Here is a 17,860-nt window from a genome sequence, read left to right on the forward strand (position 1 = left end):
AGCATGGCAGCAGTAATGTAACATAGACAACTCTCCTAAGTCCAGAGGGTTCACAGTTGTATACCCTCAAGGGATTAGTCACTGGGAGCAGGACTCCAGCCAACAGCTGGTTGACAGAAAGTGAGCTGCACTCACTCCTTACATAATCTAAGAGGGTAATTGTCTGCGATGTTCAACAGGCCTTTGGAGGGGTCTCCTACAATGTTCATCCAAATGGGAAGGTAGAAGTCCAGACCTATGTGTTAGCCACCATGTCTTACACCTAATTCAGTGGTTTTCAGCTGTATCGTGTGAAGCCCCTGTGGTCTAAGAAACTGCCTCATAGAAGGAGCCCTAAGTAGAAGGCTGAGAAATCAAGAACTTAGAATCCCTATTTCCCATTTCAAGGAGAGCTTCTCAGTTGTTTTATTTCTGTAAGATTTCTTTGAAGACATGTCAGTCTCCTTGACTCAGTTAAAGTTTAAAAACCATACGAGTACATGCAGAAGATTTTAAGCCCTTCATATCTCATTCCAATCCTGGGAGAAGGAAAATCCAGTTACATAGTGAAGTCTTCCTAGGTGCGTGGTTGTGCCATGATAACTAGGGAAGGAGGTTCAGGTATGAGCAGCCAAAAGATGAAGAGCTCTCCCTGCTTCACTGTCATGCCTCAAAGTCCCTATTGGGATGGATTTTCATTACTTTGCTCTTATATACCTTCTTTCAATGCTGCTCCTTCCTTGATTCTAATAGCAGGGCCCACAAGGACTAGGGAAGTGTAAGGAAATAGAAACATTGTTTTTGTCAGCTCTGCTCCAAACCTCAGAAGGGCTGCCTTCTTCATCCTTCCCTTACTCTGAAAGTTATGAGTTCCTGAAGACCATGACTATCCCATGGGTCTTCCAGTTAGAAAAGTAAAAGTAGTTCTCAAAGCCTATGTGTAGTCTAGTCCAGTTCTAGTGCAGGACAAAACAGGCACTAGTGCTAAGGATTAAAACTTGTTTGCTCAAAGTGACGCTGTGTTTTGAATTGCACGCAGGTACTGGGGTTACAGTCGATGCCTGGGCTGGATTTAGAATCTTGGTTACCTCTCCATGGAGATCCAAGTAGACAACTGGCAGAGTAACATGAAAGGCTTCTATCCATTAGAGATGTGTTTACTTATGACTTATAATTGGGAAACCAGACACTAGGCCTATGGCAGCAAAATTAATTCCTGCTTTTGCCTGCTGGTGAGGCTGAACCCACGCTAAGATGGGATTTTAATTGCCCAGGGATATTACTGCAAATCAAAAATAAAAATGCCTGAGGAAGACAGAAACAGTTTTCCTTAGATGAATTCAAACTTGAGCTGGATGTCTGTTTGTTGTGGAACTTAAGAAAGAATTCAGGTTTTGGAACTCATCCACTTTTTCCAAGCCCCACTGTTTCCACTACCATCTCCAACTTGCATTGCCAGAGGAGATCTCTTTGATCCAATGCAATCCAGTAAGTACTGGGAGTGACTTTGTGTGTGTGTGGGTGTGAACACACAAAAAAATTGTATTTCTCATCAATGTACAGTCCACTGAGGGTGTTCTGGTTAATGAGTAGATTTCTGGTTTCAGGAAAACATCTTTCCCATTCCCGACTGTAACTTATCACAGTTTATTAAGTCTCAATGTTTTATCATTTGGAGTGAAGTATAGAAACTTTATTTCCATTTAGATCACTTTATCTTTAGCTTCCCCATTTAAAAAATATAATATTTGTAAGTATTTCTTCTACATATATTAAGTACCACAAGAGAAGATGTATTACTTTTTGCATCAACCATCAAATGTTATTTAAGAAATTAACGGGAAGAATAGTCGATTATATCTATCCTTATTTTTACTCATTCTGATGTTCTTTCCTTTCTTAAGTTCCAAACCTTCTGCTTTCATATCCTTTCTGTTTAGAGAACCTCCTTAGCCATTCTCCAAGGGTAAAATTTTTAAGTGACAAATTCTTAGTTTTCCTTTGTCTGAGAATATCTTAAATTTGTCTACATTCTAGAAGAATATTTTTGTTAGATACAAAATTCTGAAGTGACTATTCTTTTCTTTCAGCTCTTGAAATATTCTGTGTCATTTCCTTCTTGCTTTCTGGGTTTCACTATCATTTGTTTATTCAAATTGATGTTCACTACAATTGATAATGAATGTGTCATTTTTTTCTGGCTGCTTTAGAGAATTTTTCTTTATATTTAGTTTTCAAAGTTTAATTTAAGTGTATCTTGACATAGATTTCTTTGGGTTTATACGACTTAGGGTTTACTCAGATTCTTAAATACGTAGGTCATGTCTTCTATCAAATTTAAGAATTTTGAGACATATCTTCAAAATTTTTTCCATCCCACTTTCTCTTTCTCCTCTCCTTTTTTTTTCAGGCTACCTTCTCTGTTGTTCAGGCTGTGTGAATTTATCTGTCTTCAAGTACACTGATTCTATTCCCTGTCATCTGTATTGTACTACTGAGCCCATCCAGTGAGTGTTTTATTTTGCTTTTAATGATTTTTCGTTCTACAATTTCTATTTGGTTATTTTTTTATAACTTCAATTTCTTTACTAAGATTTTCATTTTTTTACGTGTTTTAAGAGAATTTGTCATTGCTGTTGAAGTACTTTATAATGGCTCCTTTGCAATTCTTATCAGATTAATTCCAACATCTGATTCATGTTGGTTTTTAGTGTCCGTTGATTATCTTTTCTTTTTCAAGCTGTGATTTTTCTGATTGTTATAATGAGTGATTTTTTTTTTTAATGTATCTGGACATTTTGGATATTGTATTAGTGGTCTCTGGGTCCTATTTCATCTTCTTTTCTGTAGACAGTTCCCTTGTTAAGGTATAGTATTAAGGCTAGGTAAGTATACATGTCCAGCTTCGCTTTGGGCCCCGCTGACATCACCCAGGCAAAAGTGGAGCTCTGACTTACGGTGCCTCATTGCAGATGAGTAGAGGGGAAGGAAGTTCAGCTCCCCTTTCAGCCCCTAAGACATGTTCTTGTTTAAAGTGGGGCACTGACTCATATCACCTCATTAACTTCAAGTCGGAGCATTAGCTCCATTTAGTTCCCCACTGCACCACTGGTACTAAAGAAGTCAGAAGCTTAGGGCCAACTAGCATCAATTCACTCCATCTTATTCAGTCTCATTCATTCCAGGTGGAGGTCAAGCCTCAGCTTCTTACTGGGCCCCACTATCACTGGTGAAGGGGGGAAATAAAGACTAACCACACCTCTCACTATCACTCTAACTCTCACTGCTGCTGGGTGACAGTGGAGGCTCAGCTCACAGCAGGATCCCACTTTGTTGTTTGTTTCCTATAGTGGTATGTGAGCTCCATGAAGACAGGGATAAGTTTGGTTCATCTTTATGTTCCTAGAACCTCACATAGCATGATTCAATTATTCTTGATGGTTAAATGAGTAAATAAAATAATGAATCCAAGAGATGATGGGATTAGATGAACTTTAAGAGCTCAGAGTTCCTGAGATTCTATGGTCTATGGTCTTAATAAAGCATCGCTAAGGGCTAAATTGTGTGGGTCAGTGAAACAGAAATTCAGGAGAATTTCTCCTACCAGTGGTGGGGAAGAAAGAGGCAAAATAACGTTTTCTATAACTGATTTAATATTTTAAACACAAAATTTAGACTTGTCATGAAAATAAAGGGATTCCCCCACTTTCCCAAAAGAGCATTTGATTTGAATTCTCATAAATTCTACTGAGGAAGGTCTGTACTGCTTCTTCTGAGAAGCAATTTGAGTTTTTCAAAACTACATATGCTCCTTCCCCTTTCCCTGTCTAGATCAACCAGGCAGCCAGAAATCCACAAGTGACAGCTTTGCTGGCTATTTCCCAGTGACTTGCTTTCAAATTTAAAGAAGCATTATCTGGAGTCATTAAATTAACACTCTCCAGTATACCCACTCTGTCATCCATCTGTTTAAGATTCTTGTCAGACGATACCCTCCTGTATCTGTAGTCTTCATCTGGTATTCAAAGCTATTGAACCTGGTTCCAAGGTAGTTTGCCTTCTGTTCCCAGCGACAAAACTGACTCTCACCTTTCAGTTCTGATGACTATGTTATGACTAAATCCTCCTCCCACAACCCCCCACTAAGGGTATGGGGTGTTTGGAATACATTTATACCTGGAGGATGGTGAATGGAAAACATTTTAGGGATCAGCATATGGAGAAAGTTTCTTCTAAGAAACTCAGAGTGTCGCCCTCAATCTCCTTTAACCAGAGTCTGAAACCTGGGTCATCTTATCCTTTCCTAGATGCCAGCTCATTTCTTTCAACTTCAAAACCTCCTTCCTTCCTCATCCTCATAAATAAAAAATAATAAGAATGTTTGGCTATCATTAGAATCCAACCAAGACATTGACTTCCCTGAAAGCGAATCAAAATATAACCCTCAACTGCAGAGAAATTCAGTGTGTAAATGAGGTAAAGGGAATAAGATCACATTGCTTTTTTAACAGAATTATTCTTAAAAACTTTCTGTATCTTCCCTTTATTTCAACTCTTGGAATTGGCGATCAAGGTCCTACATAATATAATCCAAACCCCACAAATCACAGCCTTCTTCCTCAAATGCCAATTATGCACCTCCACTCCAACCAGATTCAATTTAATTGTACTCTGAAAGCCCAATTATATGTTTTTCCTTATTTGAATCTCTGCTCATGACGTCTACCCTGCCTAGAAAGCCTATACTGTTCCTTTCTCCATGGACATCCCTGAAACCACTGACATCTTCAGTCTTCAGTGGTCCTTCATTCAGAACTCTTCTAACAGTTGTTTTCTACATCATTCACCTGACACATAACATTCACTGCTTTTCTTATTATCCTCTAAGCCAGCAGTTCTCAAAGTTTACTATTATCAGTACCACTGGGAGTGTTGTTAAAAAGATAGATTTTATTGGCTCCCTTGAAGAGAAACCAATTTAGTAGGTGTGATAGGCAGAATTCTAAAGATAGGCCCTGAAGATCCCTGCACCCTGTTTATTCAATCAAACACTAATCAAGGTACTGCTATGAAGGGATTTTGCAGACGTGATTTAAGTCTCAAGCCAGCGCACCTTAAAATATGGAGATTATCTGACTGGGTCTATTCTAATCATGTGAACCCTTTAGAAGCAGAGAGTTTTCTCTGGCGTGTAACAACAGAGAAGTCAGAGTGATTCCAAGCATGAGAAGGACTCCACATGCCTGTGCTGGTTTGACAACGGAAAGGGCCATGTAGGAAGGAATATGGGTGGCCTTGCAGAACGGAGAGACACCATGGCTGACATCTAGCAAGGAAATGAATTTTTCTAACAAGCTGAGTGACTTTGTAACTGGCTTTTCCCCCAGAGCCTTCAAATAAGAACCTTGCCTCATGAGACCCTAATTTCAGCCTTAGGACACCTTAATCAGAGAACCCACCCCAGCCAACATGTACTTGTGACATTCAGAAATGCAAAATAATAAATTGATATTCTTTTTATACTGCTAAATCTGTGGTAATTTGTTACACAGCTATAAAAAACTAGTATAAAAGGTTTGGAGCCAGACCCAGGAATCTGTATGTCAACAAGTAGGTGGTCCCTGACCACAATTTTAAAACCTTATTCAAAAGTTTCATAATTTTTACTCTATCTGTCAAATAAACTATGTTCACAACTAATTTCCTACTTGGGAAGATAATATATTTGCCCCTTTAATTTATAAATAATTTCACCTCACACTGACACACTCTTAAATACATTTTAACCTTGTAAAATTCTCTCAAGTGGATAAACTATCGATATCCAAAATATGATCCCCACAGCCTGTGTTTGGACAAGTCCTCATTCATGGAGAAGACAAGGAGATACTGTGAAAGCCAAGAATACTTCTAGATGAGGCATGAACTTCCTTGTAGCTGTGATTGGCTACACAGCAGTACAGAGAAGTCCCTCAGTCTCCTCATTAGGGTTCTGTATGAAATCTTGACAAGGGTACCCTAACACTATAGTTATAAGTGCATTATACTGTTCTCTCAGTGTGACCAGCCACCCCAGGTGTTACAGAACTTTGCCAGGTAATGTGTGGTACCAGGTAGCCAGCTGTGCAGGCTTCAGAAAGTATGAACAAAGAACAAGAATTTTGAAATTCTATCGTCATGGGCATTCTCCCAGTTTGCTTGATGGGGGCAGTTGAGCACACCTTTTCCAAAAAAGAGAATCATCACTATTAATGATGTAAAGGAACTTGGAACTCATAGTTCGAGCTCCAAGCCCAAACTCTGTTTTACGCTTCCAGTGATGGGGAGCTCACCACCTCACAAGCCAGCTTATTCCATGTCTGGACAGCTCTGTGAGAGGGTTTTTCCTCAGGCCAAGCTATAATCTGCCCCCTGTATCTTTCCCCCGCTTGCTTCAGAGTGTCTTTGGCAGCCACACAATGGTGCAAATCTGACCTTGAGCATCCTGTAGCCATTGAAAGACCATCATACCTCGTCCCTTTGCGGTCTATGTTTTTAGTGAAAATCTTGGTTTCCAAATAAAGAAGAAAGGGTGTTGTTGATACCATTCTCTCTAATATTGTTTTGTTAAGATATTTTTCTATACCATTCCACATGATCAGCCTCTCATAAAATCAGCCCCATCAGGAATAGTGGGAGAAAGGTCTGGGAAAGGTAGTGCTTACCTTTCCCAGAGATACTAGTGAAGTAATGGGAACAGACAGACAAAAAAGAAAACCCAACACACTTCGGGTCCAGTTAGTATCCAGTCCTTCGTAACTCTAAAGTTCCAAAAGAATAGACAAGATTTGAAGTAGCATATTTAAGTGCACTACTACCTTAAAAAAATAATTTCCTATCATCCTGCCACTATTTTATAGACCCTACCACGTTCACATTCCTATTTCTGCCAGAATCATAAAGCAGCTGCAGTCACAAGCCTTAATGGAGTCTCTAACCTGAGCTAGAGAACAAAGAAGATTTTAAACACAAAATGAATAGATTGCAGAAGAAAAGCAGCCCTCACTCCCCTTTCATCCAGATAATATAACATAGACTTTGTCTTATCTGTCAATATCTGTAAGTTTGAAAAGCTAAATATGTGCAGTGCTTATGTGCCTAGACAGACAGACAGTTCTAGACAAATCATGGAGCTGAATTTTTATGCTTTGGAAATATTTTAAACAAAGATACTGCTGTGGTGGTTTTATATCCCACATGCCCGTAGCTCGAACGCTGCAGGATTTCAAGCAAGCATTTTCAGGTTCTGATGGAAGGCGAAAGATCTGACATTACCAAAAAGTTTCTTTCCAGTTTCCCTCTCCCCTCCCAGCATCCCGGTGCAACACCTGTCTCATCAGCAGGGGCACTCGGAAGGGATGGGCCTCAAGGCACCTCAGTCCCAAGATTCTCCATGCCTCATTCTTCATCCACGCTGCTCGTAATGTTCCATCACTGGCACAGTTACACCTGAACACTCTGGTGCTGCCAAACACCTGGCTTGATTTTCCACTGTCCAAATGAAAAATAAGCATAATCTGCTTTTTGAGGATACAGCAAATGAGGGAGTTCATGACAAATTGTGTTGGTTTATGCAGAATAGTGATAATAAGATACAAATGAGAATTTTTTGCTTAATGAATAATACTAATCACGTTTCAACAAATGCTGTGCCCTTCTAATTAGAGAGACTGCATAAAATCAGCTTAATTTATTTGTGACTAGTTATACAGAGTTTAAATATTTACTAGAGATTTACTCAAATGTTTGAGAGGATTTTAAACATTTCATACAGTTGAAGTGGCCTGCCTAGTTCTGTGGGGCGCAGTGACAGCTCTAACTTGTGGGATTTTGCAGTGTGACATAAAAATCCTGGTTTCAGGATGAAAAAGAAAGGGTATTATTGATTTCCACACGAATTCTCCAACTGTTACTCATTTTCTTGATTCTAACTTCCAAAGTCGTTCTCCCAACATTCATCACTGTAGTACACTAGAGGGGATGAGCATCTTTTTCAATAAATTATAGGAACTATGACTAATTACAGTGATATTAACAATGCAAAGGAATGTGTAACTTAAAATGGATACGTTCATCATTTCAAATTATGCCTTTGACTTTTGATGGTCTAATACAGGCATGCTCTTTTTGTACTGAATGTGTACTATATTTTCCAAGAATCTCTTTGCAATTCTAGGTTCTGCTTGTGAGCATACTGGCCTACTAAAATTAACCTCCTAGACCTTTTCCATGACCCAGAGCAATGAAAGGGAAGACAAGCAGATAACCATGAGTTATAAGGAACAGTGAGACATATATATGCCATGTCTCCTTAGCATGGAATTAGTTACAAGAGGTCTGGTCATGAGAAACTTTGCTGAAATGCCTTATTATTTATATTTTTCAAAAGCATTTTGACTATGACCTATTTTTACTCAATTCTAACAGCAACCTTGGGGGTTTTAGATATCGGTATCCTTATCTTTTGGATGAAGACACTGAGGCACCAATAGGTTAATTGATCTGTCCAAGGCCACAGGACTAATTAGTGACAGTCTGGGACTCTACTTGAGACTTTGTGCTGTCTAGTCCTTGTTATATTCTCTACACCAATTGAATGGATATATAAGTGAGTTTATTGAAGAAACTTAGAGGAAACTTCCAAAATTCTCCCTTTACTTGAATATAATTTGTTGTTATTCATTTATCTATTCATTCCTCAATCTACACCATTTTTTAAACAGCTTGTCTGTATCGGGCACTGTGTTAGATACTGCAGATAAGAGGGTGAAGACACAATCCTTACCTTATAGAATCCTCCCTCTGGTGAGGAAGACTGACCCGTAGTCAAAGAATCATAAACCATCAAAGGAGGAGGTTTGTATAATAAAGATTTGAATTAAGTGTTATGGGAACACAGAGGTGAGAGAATTATTTCTGACTAAAGGACAAGTAAGGAGGTGGTCAAAGGAAGATTCTCCAATGAGGTGATGATTAAATTTAGTCTGAAGGAATTCACTGGATTTCTCCCAGCAGACAACAGCAGAAAATGCATTTCACAATGCTTGAAAGAGCAGAGCATGAAGGGTGCAGTATATCAGGGAAGAAGAGGCTGAAAAACTAGGCAGAGGATTTTGTGGATGGCCTTAGATGTCATCTGGGGACATTCAGGTGGTGAAGACTCAGGAAAGTGTTCCCAGAAGAACAGCAATGGAGTCAGCTTTCTGTTTTAGCAAGGTTACCTAGAGAGGGTGTATAAAATGGAATGAGAGGAGAAAACCTTGGAGGAAAAGACCGACTAGGAGGCCATTACAATACTATAGGAGCAAGTAACAGGGGTCTGAGTCATTACTGGGGAAGTAAAGGGCAGGAGCTGGGTAGAGGAAATGGATTTGAAAGATATTTAAGAATAAAATGATGTATTAGATTATATGCATGGCATACGTAGGCATGTTGTCCCCAATACTCTGTTTTTTTTGATGTTTAAGTCACATGACTTATTAGCTTCTAGAAGACATGAATGAATGTTTGTCAAAGAGAAATTCTTGCTATTCTCTTGAAATTGTACCTGTACAGTGTTCACAATATAACAGGCATATACACAGATAAGAGTTTTTGACTTATGATTGGCTGACATGTTGCAACACAATGGACTTTTCTCCAACTTAAAAAAAAAACAAACAAAAAAAAAACCCAGCTATATCACAATAAAAAATACTGTGCCTACAAGCCCATATGTTTAATGGAAGAATATATTAAATTCCTAACTATATCTTTCTGTAGATACTAATTGCAAACAACACTGCAAACATCAAGGAGAATACTTGTGCTGAACTATAATACACAGCCTGGATTTTAGGTATGGAAGATGGCATATCATGTTTCAAGATAGCTTGTGACAACACTTAACTCAAATTTTAAAAAATGATTGTATAATTAGTGGTTTTAGTATGGACTCTGGAGCCAACCACCTTTCTTCAAATTCTGCCTCTACCACTAAACTATGTGACCTTGGACAAGTCAGTTTCTTCATTTGTTAAAGGAAGACAAGAAACACTAACTACTACAAGGGTTGCCATGAGTACTAATGAGTTATTATATGTACTTAGAATAGCTTTGACATCACTACTATCACTGCTGTTATAATTGTCAGATTAAAGAAAGACAGGCTTAGGCCTGAACATGATGCGGTTCTACTCAATAATACTCTTAATTATGACAATAATAGTCCAACTATCTTCAAAATCCAAAGTAAGATAGCATCATCGTTATTAATTACAAAGAAATTGTCTTTCAATCACAGCCAATTTCCTGACTCTGATATAAAGACACGGTTGACTATGAGAACAGCAATCTCAAGAGATTAGGTCTGTTTCAAATTATTCTTTTCTAGTTATCCTTTAAAGCCTGCTAAATATAGAACATCCCTTAATTTATATAAAAACTTCGAACTTAGTGATATTTCCACTCTTGTCCTACGTCTGTTTTTTTTATTCTTCAGAAGATGTTAAACCCATTTATCCTCCTGAGATTTAATAGCTAAATCGGTGCTTTAAAATAAAGGAAAGGGAAACATTGCTTGAAAACAGAGTAGATGTTCAATAAATGTTTGTCAGGCTAGACTAGTAATATGAGCAGTCAGAATGCTTACTATGTCTACTGTGTTTCCCCAAAAATAAGACCCAGCTAGACAATCAACTGTTGGAGCAAAAATTAATATAAGACCCGGTCTTATTTAATTATAATATAAGACTGGGTATATAAGGTAATATAACATAATATAATATAATATAATATAATATAATATAATATAATATAATATAATATAACGTAACGTAACATAATACTGGGAATATAATATCATATATAATATTGTGTCTTATAAAATATAAGACTGGGCCTTATATTAATTTTATTCCAAAAGACACATTAGAGCTGATTGTCCGTCTAGGTCTTATTTTCGGGGAAACACAGTATATAATCAGACAATTAAGTTAGCAAACTTTCCACCATGTGCTTACACATATATGCACCCTTATTTAGTCCTTACAACATTAAGAAAGGTAATTATTTTCTCTGCTGTGCAGGTAAGAAATCTGGGAGATGCAGGGTCTTGCTCAGGGTCACACCATTAACAGGTGGCCCAGAAGGGATTTGTCCTGAGTCACTTGACTCAGTTCCTGTGGCCAGCCCCAGCAATCAAGATGATTGTTGGCCTTCAGTTCTTCATGATGAAGAATCTTAACTCTCTTAGACAAAGTTGGCCACTCCAATCTGTTAAGTATTTTGTCAGGCTATTCTCAAAATATTCAACTCCATTATGTCTTTTTCTTCTAAGGTCATCTCAGCAGCCTGAACAACACACAGAAATTCCCATGCAAATACATCATGGTGCAGTGGAGTATTTTAAAAACCCTTCTAATTATATGATATCCTCATCTAAAACTCAATATACCGAGTGTAGGTGGAAATTCAGAAACTAACATGATTTTAGACATTGGTCATCTCAAGTACCTTCAGTGACGGCATGGGCTCACATTTTATTACTGCTATAGAATAAAAATTAGTTGATTAAATGAGATTTAAAAGATCACTAAACATGTTTTAAAAGTTTAATGAAATGAACCTTTAAAAACAACCTATTTGCTGTCAAATGCCTTTCAAAAAAATGTAATGTATTCTAATTAGAACAAAACAGACAAACAGCTGAGGCCTTTAGGGTCCCCGAAATCATAAAACTTTAGGCCTCTTTTCTGACATCAACAGCTTTAGGGTCTCACTTCACCCCTGGACAGTTGGCGCATTAGGTTGCAGCCTTGAAAGGCAACCGGCAGCAGCTTGGACTGAAGTTGTTCTGGCAGCAGAAGGAGGCCCCAAAACTATCTGATTATTTTAAAATGTACTTTCATTGTGCGGCTTGCAGCTGTGAGTTAATTTTGTTTATTAAAACAACAACAACAACAACAACAAAAAACACATTTGCTTCTTTAAAATCCAGGATTTTTTCCCCTCTGCAGAACAGCTGCAAGGAGAGCAGCACTGACTTGAAAAGCCCCCTGCTTCCCTGAGAGCGTCACCTTAGGAGGATGCCTTCCTCACCAGCAGGGAAACAGCACTTGGCTTCAGATTGCACGGGTATCTAGGGCTGACCTCATTGGCTGATTTGTGCAGACAGGCAGATGGATGGACCAATTGTAGAACTGTAAAATTTTAAAGCAGGTGCAGTCCTTAGAAGTACTCCAGTCGGACTCAGCCCTTTTACAGATGAGAAAACTCAAGGACAGAGAGGTTAAGTGGCTGGCCTAAGATTTCACATCAGTTAATGGCATCCCAGTCGTGCACATAATCTGGAACCAGGGGCAATGGGTTGTGGGGAAATAGAGATAGGGGTGCCATCATTAGATTCTGCCAGCAAGCATTCTTCTTCCCCAAGGCAATATTTATTATAGCTGTCCACTTGATATCTTAAAGATGCTTGGCCACTGCTCCCCTGTTCCTCTCCTGTTCCATTTCTAAATCATCTTCTCAATAGAATTCTGAACTACTTCTCTCTACATTCACCATTTGCTTCCAGCTCAGTTCCTTCAAAAAGTATCATTTCTCCAGTGCATCATACCTTTTGTTCTAATCAATTTGATGTGGCAGTAACTCATTAAATGTGACTATGTACCTAGTTTAAGTTTATTTCTAACTTTTGCAATCCACGTTGCTCATGGGGTTTCTTCCTTTGACCACACTACAGAATGAGGCAAAGGAGTTCTAGATCCTGGCTTTGGAGCTCCTTCAGTCTGCATAAGATAACCAGTGTCTCTGTGAATCCCCCCAGGTTTCTATATGCTCAGAACAAGCCACATGATGATAAACAGTACTGCTCAACCCTGTCTCTGCCATTGCTCCGTTAGCAAGAGCGTAGCTCTGCCAGTCCCTCGCCAATCCATTTCACAGAATGTAGGTTGTGCCTCACCCAATTCACAGCTCCTAAGTGATAGAGTGACAAGATTTTGACATTTTGGAGATTCCTCTATCTCTTGTGGGAATTTGGGAAAGAGACTTGAAGGAAGTTCAGAAGAAGGTGGAGAGGTGTAAGAAGACAAGAATAAACACTGATTTAATGGGTCTTCGCCAGTTTTTAGCTAGTAGCATTTTTTTCAAATAAATAATCTTTTCTAATTATAAAAGCAACATGTGTTCAGTGCAGAAAATCTTTACAAAATACTGGAAAACATAAAGAATGTAATGAAAACCACTTTTCTTAAGTTTGGTCTGTCTTATTTTCATGTAATGAAAACCTCAATGCCGTATAGCCTAAATGATTAGGAATGTTAGTTCATTCTCAAATTAGGGCAGACTTAAGTGCTGTTTTGACTGAGAGATGTGACAATGCCACCAGTTACAAGGTCTCATGCCACTTCTGCTCTGTCTTCTGTGTGTAACTACCTTAATGGTTTCGCCTACACTCATAAAATCTCCTCCAGGACTCCATGTTTCCTCATTCATGGTCAGAGAGAGAGGACGGGTATCCCCATCTAAATAAAAGTCTTTCAACTCTCTCTGATTGGATCAAATGAAATTATATGCCTATCTCTGAACCAGACAATAATACCAAGTTAATGCTTTGCACTAAATGGCTCAGGCCTGAATTATGTGTCCACCTCGAACCTAATAAACATAACTAGAGGGATGGGCTCATTCTGATTGACCTCACTCAGTGATGGACCAACTGTGGAACTGAAGGTGAAGGTCAGTCTCACCAAATTGCATGGCTACTGCACGTGATGTGGAGGTAGGGGGCATAGTGGGATGGATGCAGAGGAGTCGATCACAATGCCTTCCGCACACTAGTAATCCCATTGTCTAGGGGAGAACCATTGTTGGTATTTGCTGTATAGCTCCGAACACACACACATGTATTCTGTGTGTTTGTGTGTGTACATATTGCAAATCAGAATTATATTGTAATACTCTTTTATGGTCTCTTTATTTTTCACTGAAAAATATAGCATTGGAGTTTTCTCATGTCATCAAATTATTCCAAAAGTTATTTAAAAGGCTGCATGGAATTTAAATAACCTCTAAGATTTGGACATTCATTAAATTCATGTTTCATCCTTAAAAATTAAGCTACAATAAATAAATTTGGACATATATCATTGTTCATATCCAGGCTTGTTTTCATAGGATAGAGTAGTAGAAGTGGAATTGATGAGTAAAAGTGTCTAAACAAAACTTTTGTATACTTATTACAAAATCACCACCTAGAAATATGGTGCCAATTTTATACTCTGGCAATAGTACGTATCAGCATATTTAAGTAGTCACACCTGTTATAATTTTAAAGCCCCAAAGTATAAAATACATTACTTGAATTAGTAATATAGTCTGTGGGGAAAAGTAAGAGAGGTGACTAATTTCTTAAAAACCCGGAGTTCAGAATATAGAAACTCTTTATTTTTTCAACCCTTGATGCCTGCACCTATCCTAAGAAGAAACAAGACCCTATTTGTGTGAAGAAGAGAACTAAAGTCCCCTCAGGATCTACAGTATGCCACTCTTATTATTCTTGACTCTTTGATATGTAAATTACAGGCAAGTAATTTAAGCTGCCTTAGGCCAAAAGATAAATGTATTGACTCATATGACAAGGAAGAGTAAGAGTGTAATTGGGAATGACTAGAATCAAAGATTTGATAGTATCAGGATGCTTCTTCTCCAATCATTACCTTGCCTCTATCCATGTCTTCTACTACAAATCAAGATTCTCTGAAAAGCTAAGACCCCAACTGCGGGAGCTTCTGAGTTTGCATTTTCTTACCTTCACCCCCAGAAAGCCTCACCCTAGCCTGTTTTAAAGATCAAGAGCTATACCCTGCTTGATCAGGCTCAGTTCATCTGCAAATCCCTTGCTTTGAGGAGAGTTGGGGTGGGGTTCTGTTGAGTTGCTGCTTGATTGGCAGCCCCTTAAGTCATAGACATAATCTGTACAGTGGGGAGCGATCCTCTAGAGGAGAAGGATGTTATTGGAAGAAGTGAAAGGCAGCTAAATTGACACAAATAACTCATAAATATTCTCTTTTAAAATCTTTAAACAACTCCATGACATAGTTACTACCATAAGTGTGTAGAGGAGGAAACAGACTCATAGAAATCAAATGAATTGCCTTGGATCTCTCAATCTCTCTCTCTCTCTCTCTCTCTCTCTCTCTCTCTCTCTCTCTCTCTCTCTCTCTCACACACACACACACACACACACACACACACACACACACACACACAACCTCCATCATGTGACCATACACAATCCTGGCTAGCCACTCATCCATGTGAGAAAATGTTTCATGTGGGTCCACCATCAGCTCCCAATGAGCCCCAAGTGCCCAGGGCTGCTATAAATCACAGGGGAATGGGGAGAAGGATGACACATGTTAGACAAAACAGACAGCCTTTCCTTAGCCCTCTCCAGGTCAAAATCTAACATTCACTCTAGGCAGATATGCTGAATTTCCATTTGATCACCTTTCAATCATTTTCTCTTCTGTTCTCCAGGACAGTGGGCTAACTCTTCCCTAAAGTGCATAAAATGTCTTCTTAGATCATAGAGGAGCCCATAGATTCAGTTTAGTCTGTACAACTTATTTTGTGGCCTAAGGGAATAATAATCCGAAAGATTAAATTATTTGCCCAGAGTTAAAAGTCCAACGAATGTCATAGGCAAATTCAAACTCCAGCCTCTCATCTCCCAACACAGTGATCCTTCCATTCACATATGGATGTTTCAATCACTCCAAAGAGGAATAAGCTCTGAAGGTGAAAATTTGCCTCAGGAAACAGCTCCAGAAAAGATAGATAAAGGACGATGAATATCTGCAGTATACTCAAAAGAAGAGCACCCATCTCTGTGGAAAGAGGTGACAACAGTGGGAAAAGAGTAACTGAGGACAGTAATGGAATTAGAACTAAAGTCAAATCAATAAACATTTCTTACATACCTATTGGGTGCCAAATACCTTTACTAGCAAGGTGCGGGGAATAGAGCAATAAACAACACAGATATGGTCAGTGGCCTCGCAAAGTTAGCAATCTAGTGGGGAAGATAGATGTTAAACAGTTAACAGTGTGGTTTTGAAAGGTCAAGTGCAGGATCCTGTGGGAATAGAGAGCCCATGGATGGCCGCAGGAATAGCTGCTCAGAAGAGGGAAGTTTAAACTGAGACTTGAAGGATGAGTAGGATATCTTCAGGAGCATGTGGAATAGAACAGAGGTCCAGGCATAGGGAAGAGTATGTATAAAGGTCTGGAAGAGCAAGAAAGTGATGATGTGGGGATCGGAAAGCAGGTCCCTGTGGTTAGAACATAGCGAGACGGAGAGGGTGGAACAATTGTCTAAAGCGGCAAGTAGAGAACAGAATACATAGCGCTCCATGAGCTATGTTCAAAAATTTGGTCTTTATTCTAAGAACACTAAGAAGGGTTTTAAGCAGGGAGAGACAGAAGCATCTCTGCATTTTTAAAAGATCATTCTAACAGCAGCATTGAGAAATTAGAAGGGAGTGAAGCTAAACATAGTGGAAAACCTTGTAGGAGGCACTTCCACTGGTCTGTTTAAACCACAGCACAGCCTTAGGTATGAGTGTTGGCAGTGAGGGAGAGGAGAGAACTCCAGATTTGCTTCCATTGTTCCCTGAACCATGCATAACAGGAAAAGCAAACTCAAACCTAAAGTCTGTACATGAGCGGGGTCTCTGAGAATTAGGATAAAGAAGAATCCAAATTGCCTCCCATTTGCTAGGAAAGGATTAGAAAAATGAGTACACAGAAGAAAAATAAAATTAGGTGTTGTAATTCTGATTCACAGAGAGTATTTCCTGGCCAGATGCTGCTGTGGAAATTTCAGAAACACACACTAAAATCATAAATGAAAATCACATATTTGTAACATTTAATGAGAATACAGGCTGAATTTACAGCCACTGAATGTGCAATATGGAGGAAGATGTTGATTTACCCATGGAACACAGAAATATATATGATAGAAAATAATACCCAGAAATGTGATCAACATTTGCATGAAAATGAGTCACAGGAAAAACTCACAACTTCCACAATACTTTATACACCAAATTATCTTCTGAGCAGTCAAAAAGAAATTATAATAAATAATAATAGTGCATTTTCCTGCCATTAATTTTTTACAAAACATCTGTTGACTTCAGTGAAAGTTCTGCATCTAGAATGTGGCCCAGGAAATTTATAGTCTGTAACTCAGAGACCAAAGACCTTGAACATCAAGAAAATCTCTTACCCTTATTTATATACACTGTTCTTTATCACAAAGGAAGAGCTGGTACCCATTCCAAGTAACCAATCATTATGCAAGGAATATTCTGACTCACCCAGCATCCCTAATCAGTAAATGCTGTGCCAATGGAAAGAGAGTGGGAAGAAGTCACAGCATCCATTAATAAAAAATGACTGGGGCTTTCTATCAACAGAAGCATCATTAGGAAACGTATGGTAGGAAAATAGCGGGCTATAGATTTGTGGTGGCAGGAATGGCAATAGAATACTAACATTTATACCCGCTTAACCACTTTGTTTTAAAATGATACCAGATTTCAGGTAACTACACATGTGCTTAATACAGCATTTTGCATTTTCAATTTCTTGCGATATTTTTGACTACAGTCTCAAAAGATGGGACTGCCTTACCTGACCCTCCTTCCAGCCTCCAAACACAAATATTTCTCTTTTTGCCAGTTTTATTGAGATATAAGTGACTCATAACATTATATTAGTTTAAGTTACACAATTTAATGATTTGACATATGTATATATTACAAAATGATTACCACAATGAGTTTAGTTT

General features: G+C 38.5%; 1 long non-coding RNA gene across 1 annotated transcript; it reads left to right on the forward strand.

Moving 5' to 3' along the window:
- Window positions 1-1,338: 1,338 nt before the first annotated feature.
- On the forward strand, window positions 1,339-9,812 carry LOC117026676 (uncharacterized). The gene is made up of 3 exons (XR_004423806.1): window positions 1,339-1,467; window positions 2,390-2,486; window positions 9,781-9,812. It is a non-coding gene; the product is annotated as an uncharacterized LOC117026676 (long non-coding RNA).
- Window positions 9,813-17,860: the final 8,048 nt, after the last annotated feature.

The sequence above is a fragment of the Rhinolophus ferrumequinum genome, chromosome 9 (genome assembly GCF_004115265.2).
Source record: "Rhinolophus ferrumequinum isolate MPI-CBG mRhiFer1 chromosome 9, mRhiFer1_v1.p, whole genome shotgun sequence".
Lineage (NCBI taxonomy): Eukaryota > Metazoa > Chordata > Mammalia > Chiroptera > Rhinolophidae > Rhinolophus > Rhinolophus ferrumequinum.